The following is a 6759-nucleotide window of genomic DNA, read 5'->3' on the forward strand; positions in this document are numbered from 1 at the left end:
AGCACAGATTACAGCTTGCTGTTTCTTAGGATCTTGGTTGGTTTGTTTTAAAGCAAACTTAAACTAGCAAGGATGCCATGATATGCACACCTACAGAGTTCACTGACAAGCTTGTAACAGCTGGATCCACCACAGAAACCTTTTTGGGGGACTGGCAGAGGCAACCCATGTCTCTGTGTCCTCTCCAGCTAGTCAGGATAAGGGTGGAAGTAGGAGGTGGTCGCTGTGCTGCTGGCCACACCAGAGGCTTGCATTTCACATCCTTGTGCTGGCAGTAGACCTGTGGGGAGACTCAGGACTCCTGGGTTTCCTCCCAAACTCCAAGTTGTTGTGGAGAGCAACATCTTCCACACTAGAATTTTTTTGCAGTTTTTTTTTTCTCCTTTCCATTCTCACCAATTATCAAAATCTGTTAATTGTCCCATGCTCTGGGCCTCTAACATTTAACTTTTCATTGGAGATCTTTTTGCTGCAGGACAAATTCCGTGTTCTCTCAATTAACTGATTACACTGGTTACTGCAGATTCATAAAAACAGTGGGATTAAACCGGGGACATAAGTCATAGCCAGTGTTAAAGGAGCGACATGCTTCAGCAGCTGAGTTAGTCTGAGCAACATCCATCCAAACACAGTGTCATGGACTTCTCTTACACTGATCACTGTGTTCTGCAAAGATGACTTTCAGGTTCATTAAATTAATTGTGGCGTCTTGGGCTTGGACATGCTTGCTGAGCAGGTGAGAAATGCCACAGGGTTCTTGTTATGGATGGAAGTCACGGTGCTCTATCCAACAGACATAGCCATCACAAGGACTATTGCTGTCAGAAACAGAATGTGCAAGTCAATGTCTTATATCTGTTTTGGTCAGCCCAGAATTTCCTTTATACTCTACAGGTAGGTTGCAAACTTGCAAAAACCAATGAGGCAGTGGAAATTTTGCTATAATGAAAGAATGTCTCTCAACAATTCCAGACGTTGCAGCAGAACAAAGCTGTGACCTATTCTTTCATCTGCCACCTGACAGGTAGGAAGATCTTAAAAAGTCAGTGTCTCATTTCTGACTATGCATTAGAACAGCCTAAACTGGTCACAGAGGGAAATTATTTTATAATAATCCTGTAAAAGGAGAGGCAAAATCTCAGTCGCTCAGCTTTTAGCTGCACAGAGCTTGGCATCCACTCTTGAAACCCTATGAATAATTTTTGAAACAATATTGTTTCTAGTTTTTGAGCTGCACCAGAAGGTAGGTGGTCAGTGCAAAACCTACCTTATCTCCTGCTGCTGCAAGATTTATGGCTTTCTGGATCAGGAGGAGAATAGCCCAATTCTGCAAAACAAATAGGTCCCTGCTGTGTCCAGCATAGAAGTGTCTTCTCTCCTTGTAGTACTGTGCCACCCTGCAGCTCAGCTTATGATTGCACAGCAGGACACTCATCTTTCTCAGGGGAAAGCTGCAAGAGGATTTTTTTAAGCACTTTACCAGACTTATCTCGCTTGTGGGATTGTTTCTAGTGCTGACATTGTCTGCAGAAATCTCCACTTAGTGGTAGAAATCTCATACTTCCTTCAGCAGATCCTTGAATTTCTGATGGGGAGAAGAATTCTTGGCTCATTTTAGTTTATGATTGTCAAATTCTAATTAAATCTGGAATACAATTCTAGTTAAATGCTGTGAAATTTATATGTTTCTTTTCTGTGTAAGGACACAAATATATATAAGAACATGGGCAGAAATATGATCAGATTCACTAAAACCAGCTGTTATAGGCAAATCATCCATATACAGCAAATGCTGATTACTCAACAGCAAAAACATCAGTATTCATAGCTGATACCTCAGTTTGTTGACCGAAGTCTCTCACCTTCCATGGCCTCTTACTCATGCTGTTTTGATTGCTTATTCATTTTTTCCAAAGGATGATCCAAAATTTGCTAGCTAAGAAAAGAACTAACTAAGAAATTTACCACGGCCTGGTTGGGAGCATCACCTCATATTTGCCAGCTCTTTCATGGGTCAATGTATTTGAGGCCTTCCATGTGAAGCTCTCAAAGCCCTTTTTGCAAATATATATTAAGGAAGTCTTGATGTATCGCAGGGAGGTGGCTTTGTTCACTTGAATGACAGATGAAGAACGTTCAAAGAGACCGTGATTTTTCTCCCTGATATTAACAGACAAGACTCTTAAGTCCTGAGTCTTGTCCTTCAGCAACTCTAATTTTATCCTCATTTCATCCTCAGATATTCTATTGTTGTTGGTTTTGCCCACTTTGAAGGCTAAATTCAGCACTCCCAAGCAGCTACTACTGAAGGTAGTTGGGGCTGAGAGCTTTTGCATCATAGGGTATTATCATCATAGGGAATTTAGCCCAAAGGTTTCATACTAGGGCACAGCAGTTCCTAGTAATGCTGTGCTTCCAGGAAGAGAAGAGCCCACCTAGCTGATTTACTGGAGCATGCTGATATCAGATATTAGAAGAAGTAGGAAAAAGGCCTCTCCATCAGGGAGTCATGAAGAATGGATTAAAAAATCAGAAGAGTGCTTAACCTATTTTTATTATTGCTATGAAAAATGCTGTGATAGGGAGAAAATGAGTTGATACTTACAAAAGAATAATCCACCACCAAATGAAAGATTCACCTGTCAGAGGAGAAGTCTCTTTCTAGCACCTTTATTTGGGAGACTGTTAAAAAAAAAAAAAGCTACTTTCAAACAAGGACTTGAATTTGATGCAATCATGTACAGTGTATCCCACTCTTCATGGATCTGCCTAGCACTGCTGTAAATTCAAGGTGCGATTGCATCAGCTACTGCTATTCCTGCAGTTCTCTTTAGTTTGAAATATCACCCTGTTCATTTGGGTTAGATATGAGATGTAATTTCCTGGAAACCAGCACACACCTCCAGTAGGTTGCCCTGCTGTTTAAATTCATCTTGTCCAAGAAACATATGCCATTCCTATGTTGGATCATGTCATCAAGACACTGCACAGGATGTGCCTTCCTCTCCCCTTCCTGCAGGCACCCTGGAAGGTGCCAGGGGCTTCCTGAGGAACTGCAGGTCTTATGGATTTCCTTAGCCATGGGAAGCTCCAGGAAGCAGAGGCTTTGCAGGGTTTCTGCACCTGTCAGGCACAGATGCACATCCCGGCAACTTGAGCAGGTGTGTTGGACAGAAACATCAGAACATGAGAGGTGACTAAGTCTTGTGCTGTGAGTATACTGAAATCCTGTTGATAAACCTAGCACCTGATGGGTACTGGGAACCTCTTGTCCATTGCAGACTTCCAGAAAAAATGTAAAGTTTCTGCTGACCCACAGAAAATTTGCCCACTTCTGGCATGCCTTTCCAGTATCCTGATTACCAATGAGTAGTTCTCGTCTGCTCACACAGGTGAGTGTGATCCTGTTCCTGGCATCTTGCCAAACTCTAAAACAGACCTTTGCTACAGCTGGAGACAGGGAGCAATCAATACAGACATCTTTAAATTCTTACAATGGGAAGAGTATGACCTGGTAAGGATGAAACCTGGGATCTCCCTTAATGTTTCCCTTTAGACTGAAACAGTGGCAGGTATGGGCTGCTAGAGGGAACTAAAAATAGAAGGTCTCCTGCCTGAGTAGACCAGAAATCTTGGGAAGAAAAGGCCATGTTCTTCATCAACATATCAGAGAGTAGGTTAAAAAACAAGGGAGAACAGCTATTAACTAGAAGACAGCATTGAAATGAGAACAAGTAGATAAAAATAGGCTATGAGAAACTGTGGGCTGGAAATCAGAAACAAGTTTCCTTACTGTCAGAGTGAGATTCTGGAATAACCTGCTAAAAAAATTCCTAACTACTTTTAAGATGGTCTGTGATAAATTAACAAGATGGACTTTATGATTCAGTACTTGTCATAGTTAGGGAATATGACGATGACTAGGAGATCCCTTCTAGCCCTGCATTCCTGTTGATATAACAGAGCCATCCACGTACAGCACAGTAAGTGCTGAATCACTGAGTGCTTTATATAGCTGCCTGGCAGGACATAGGTCCTCGCACCCATCCTGTCTGGAAGAACTTCCAGGACCAAAAAAACCACCCTTATTTAAATGATTGTGCTCTAGCAACACAAAGCATAAAGGTAAGGATGCCTGTGGTGGAATAAAACCTGTTTGATTACAGACTCCTTTACACAGGGGGAAGGAGATGGGATAACGCACTGTAAACATGGAGAGGTACATGCTCTGAGATGCACACCCTCCAGCAGCTCTGATACACTATTTTCATTCAGGAAAGAAACAATGTGCTTAGCACTACATGTAGGTATCTACCCATGCACATGCTCTACCATGTGCATGGAACGATCATTTCCACACTGTATGTCAGGTAACGTGACAGAAAATTCCTGGGTTTAACATCAGCTGCTAAACTTTCCACAGTTCTTCTCCCACCATCCCAGGATCCACAACTCTTTTTATGGCGTTTATCTCCTCAGAGACTCCTCAAGGATGAGATCACTTTCTGTAGCACAGTGCCAGTGATGAGGAATAAGCCACAGCTTACATTGATGCATTTGATGCCCCACAACTTGGCAGTTACAACTTCGCTGCACTGGCTTTAAGAGCAGCCTTTTGGGGCAACAACAGCAGCTGCAGTTTCAGTAGTACTATCTCGAGGTAGAGGCCAAGGAGAAGGCAGGCATAAAAAAGTGGAGAAGATGAGAGACAGGCTGCTTCAGGATGGGTTTTTCTCCCCCTTGCTCATTACAGGCCTGGTTTCTGGGCTCTGGAGAGTAACATTGCTCAGGAGGAGAGAGCTGCACTGCAGCTCTGATGGCTGGTGGATGTCATGAAGACTTTCCTGGAGCTTCTTCCAGACCCGTGGAGGCCATGTGCTGATATGGGTGCTCCTTTACGCCTGCAAAAGCTGCAGCCAGGCTACTGGAGGCCTAAGGCCCCTGTCTGCTGCTCACCACTTTGCCACAGGAATGTCCCAAGGCAGGTGCAGCACCACTATACAGCCACTGTCTGTACAAGTCACATGCTTGGCCAAGCCTCAGCAGGTTACTGTGGGCACAGCACCTACCTAGGGTTTCCCTCTTGCGGTATTTTCTAATACCCAGTATGTCTAATAACTGTCCCTGGTATCAAAGCTCAGAGGGAAGTTCTACTGAGTCCAGCTGCTGGTATTAACTAACACAAGGCAAAGGCAACACTTCCACACTGACAGTGCTCTTCTCCCAGAAAGCCTGGCTTATTCCCCTCTACTGTGGCTAACACAGCTTTTTTTTTTTTTTTTAAACCAGGCAGCTGAATCATAATCAAGAACAATTTTGTAATTTCCTAAATAATTGCAAGCTGATAGAGGAACAGAGGCAGCAGAGAGTGAATGATGGCAGGCAAGTGCTGCAGAAGAGCCTCAAGGCAGGAAGGCGCTGCCCGCCCAGGGATACCACCCAACCCCATGCTGCACACTGCAGACTGCTGGGACAGTGCAGAAAAGCTGTGCCAAGGACCAGCAAGCAGATCTACAGAGACATGTCATGCAGGCTGTGACATGACCCTTCCTGAACAGCTGTCTGCAAGGAAAGGGCATAGAGGTCTAGGTACACTGCTGGGGGTGGCGGGAAGCTGGTGCAGGCTGCAGAGCTTTAAACAGAGCAGCAATGTTGGTGAACAGGGCCTGTGGGTGGGGAAAGGCTCTCCTTAACCCCCCTGTGGAGCATCTTCTACCTTGCTATACATGGCCAGGTTCAAGCCTGCTGGCTGAGTGGATTCATCTCTTCCTACGAGCTTTGCATGGTTTGCAGACAGCAGCCAAAGTTGCAGAGCTAGGAGGTGCACAGCTAGCAGAGAAAAACCAACTTGGAAACATAGTCCCAGCAGCTAAAAACATTCAAAGGACCTCATCAGCATTAACATTTGACATAAGCAACTGCCCTGTGTACCACAGGAACCTCTCTGCTGGCAGATACTGCTTGGAAAGCTTGGAAAGGGAGTGAGTGCTGGTATGAGGAGTTACAGGATTGCCATGGCTAGAGTTTCTCAGATGCCCTGAAGGACAGCAAGCACAGCAGACCCTTAGCAGAAACTGCAAGTCTCGCACTCACCTGGGAGCAGGCAGGGAACCTTCTTCCAATCACTTACCTTTCATTTTGATTTCTGTAAGAAGAAAGCTTCTGCCTTGAACAATGAAGAGACACACCTGTTCTTAAGAGGAACAGATTTAGACAGCACATCCTTTGGAGCAGGAATTGCCCACATGGGATATTGATACTGCAGGTCCCCTAGGTAAGAGACAGATCTGTCTAGGCTACCTCCCTAGTCAATGACAAGAAAAAGGTTCCTCCAGAGCCTTCAGTCATAACTCAGAGCACTCCCTGTCCTGCTGCCACCCTTCCACTTGGCTCCTCTTGCTATCTACCTTTCAGTCTTTGCAGTGTGCGCACCATTGTCCCCTATGCCTATTCAGAAACCTCAGATTCAGGGTAAAGCCCTCATTAAGGTGCTTTGAGTTCCTTAATGGTGAGAGTCAGGGTCTTCCAAAAACTGTACGAAGAGCCTTGGGGGAACCAAATGCCTAACTTTGTGCCCAAGTCAGATGCCTAAAGTAAAGCAGCACAAAGACTCTTCTGTGGGCCTGCGCAATGCCTGGTGCAAAGATCCTATAATAATAATGGTAACTGAAGGCACCCCACCATCTTGCTCTGTTCTTCTCACACACCAGCAGCCTGATGCGTTACACAGTGCTTTGACTCTTCCCACCTGAATCAAAC

This window comes from Apteryx rowi, unplaced genomic scaffold (assembly GCF_003343035.1).
Source record: "Apteryx rowi isolate R43461 unplaced genomic scaffold, aptRow1 scaffold_228, whole genome shotgun sequence".
Lineage (NCBI taxonomy): Eukaryota > Metazoa > Chordata > Aves > Apterygiformes > Apterygidae > Apteryx > Apteryx rowi.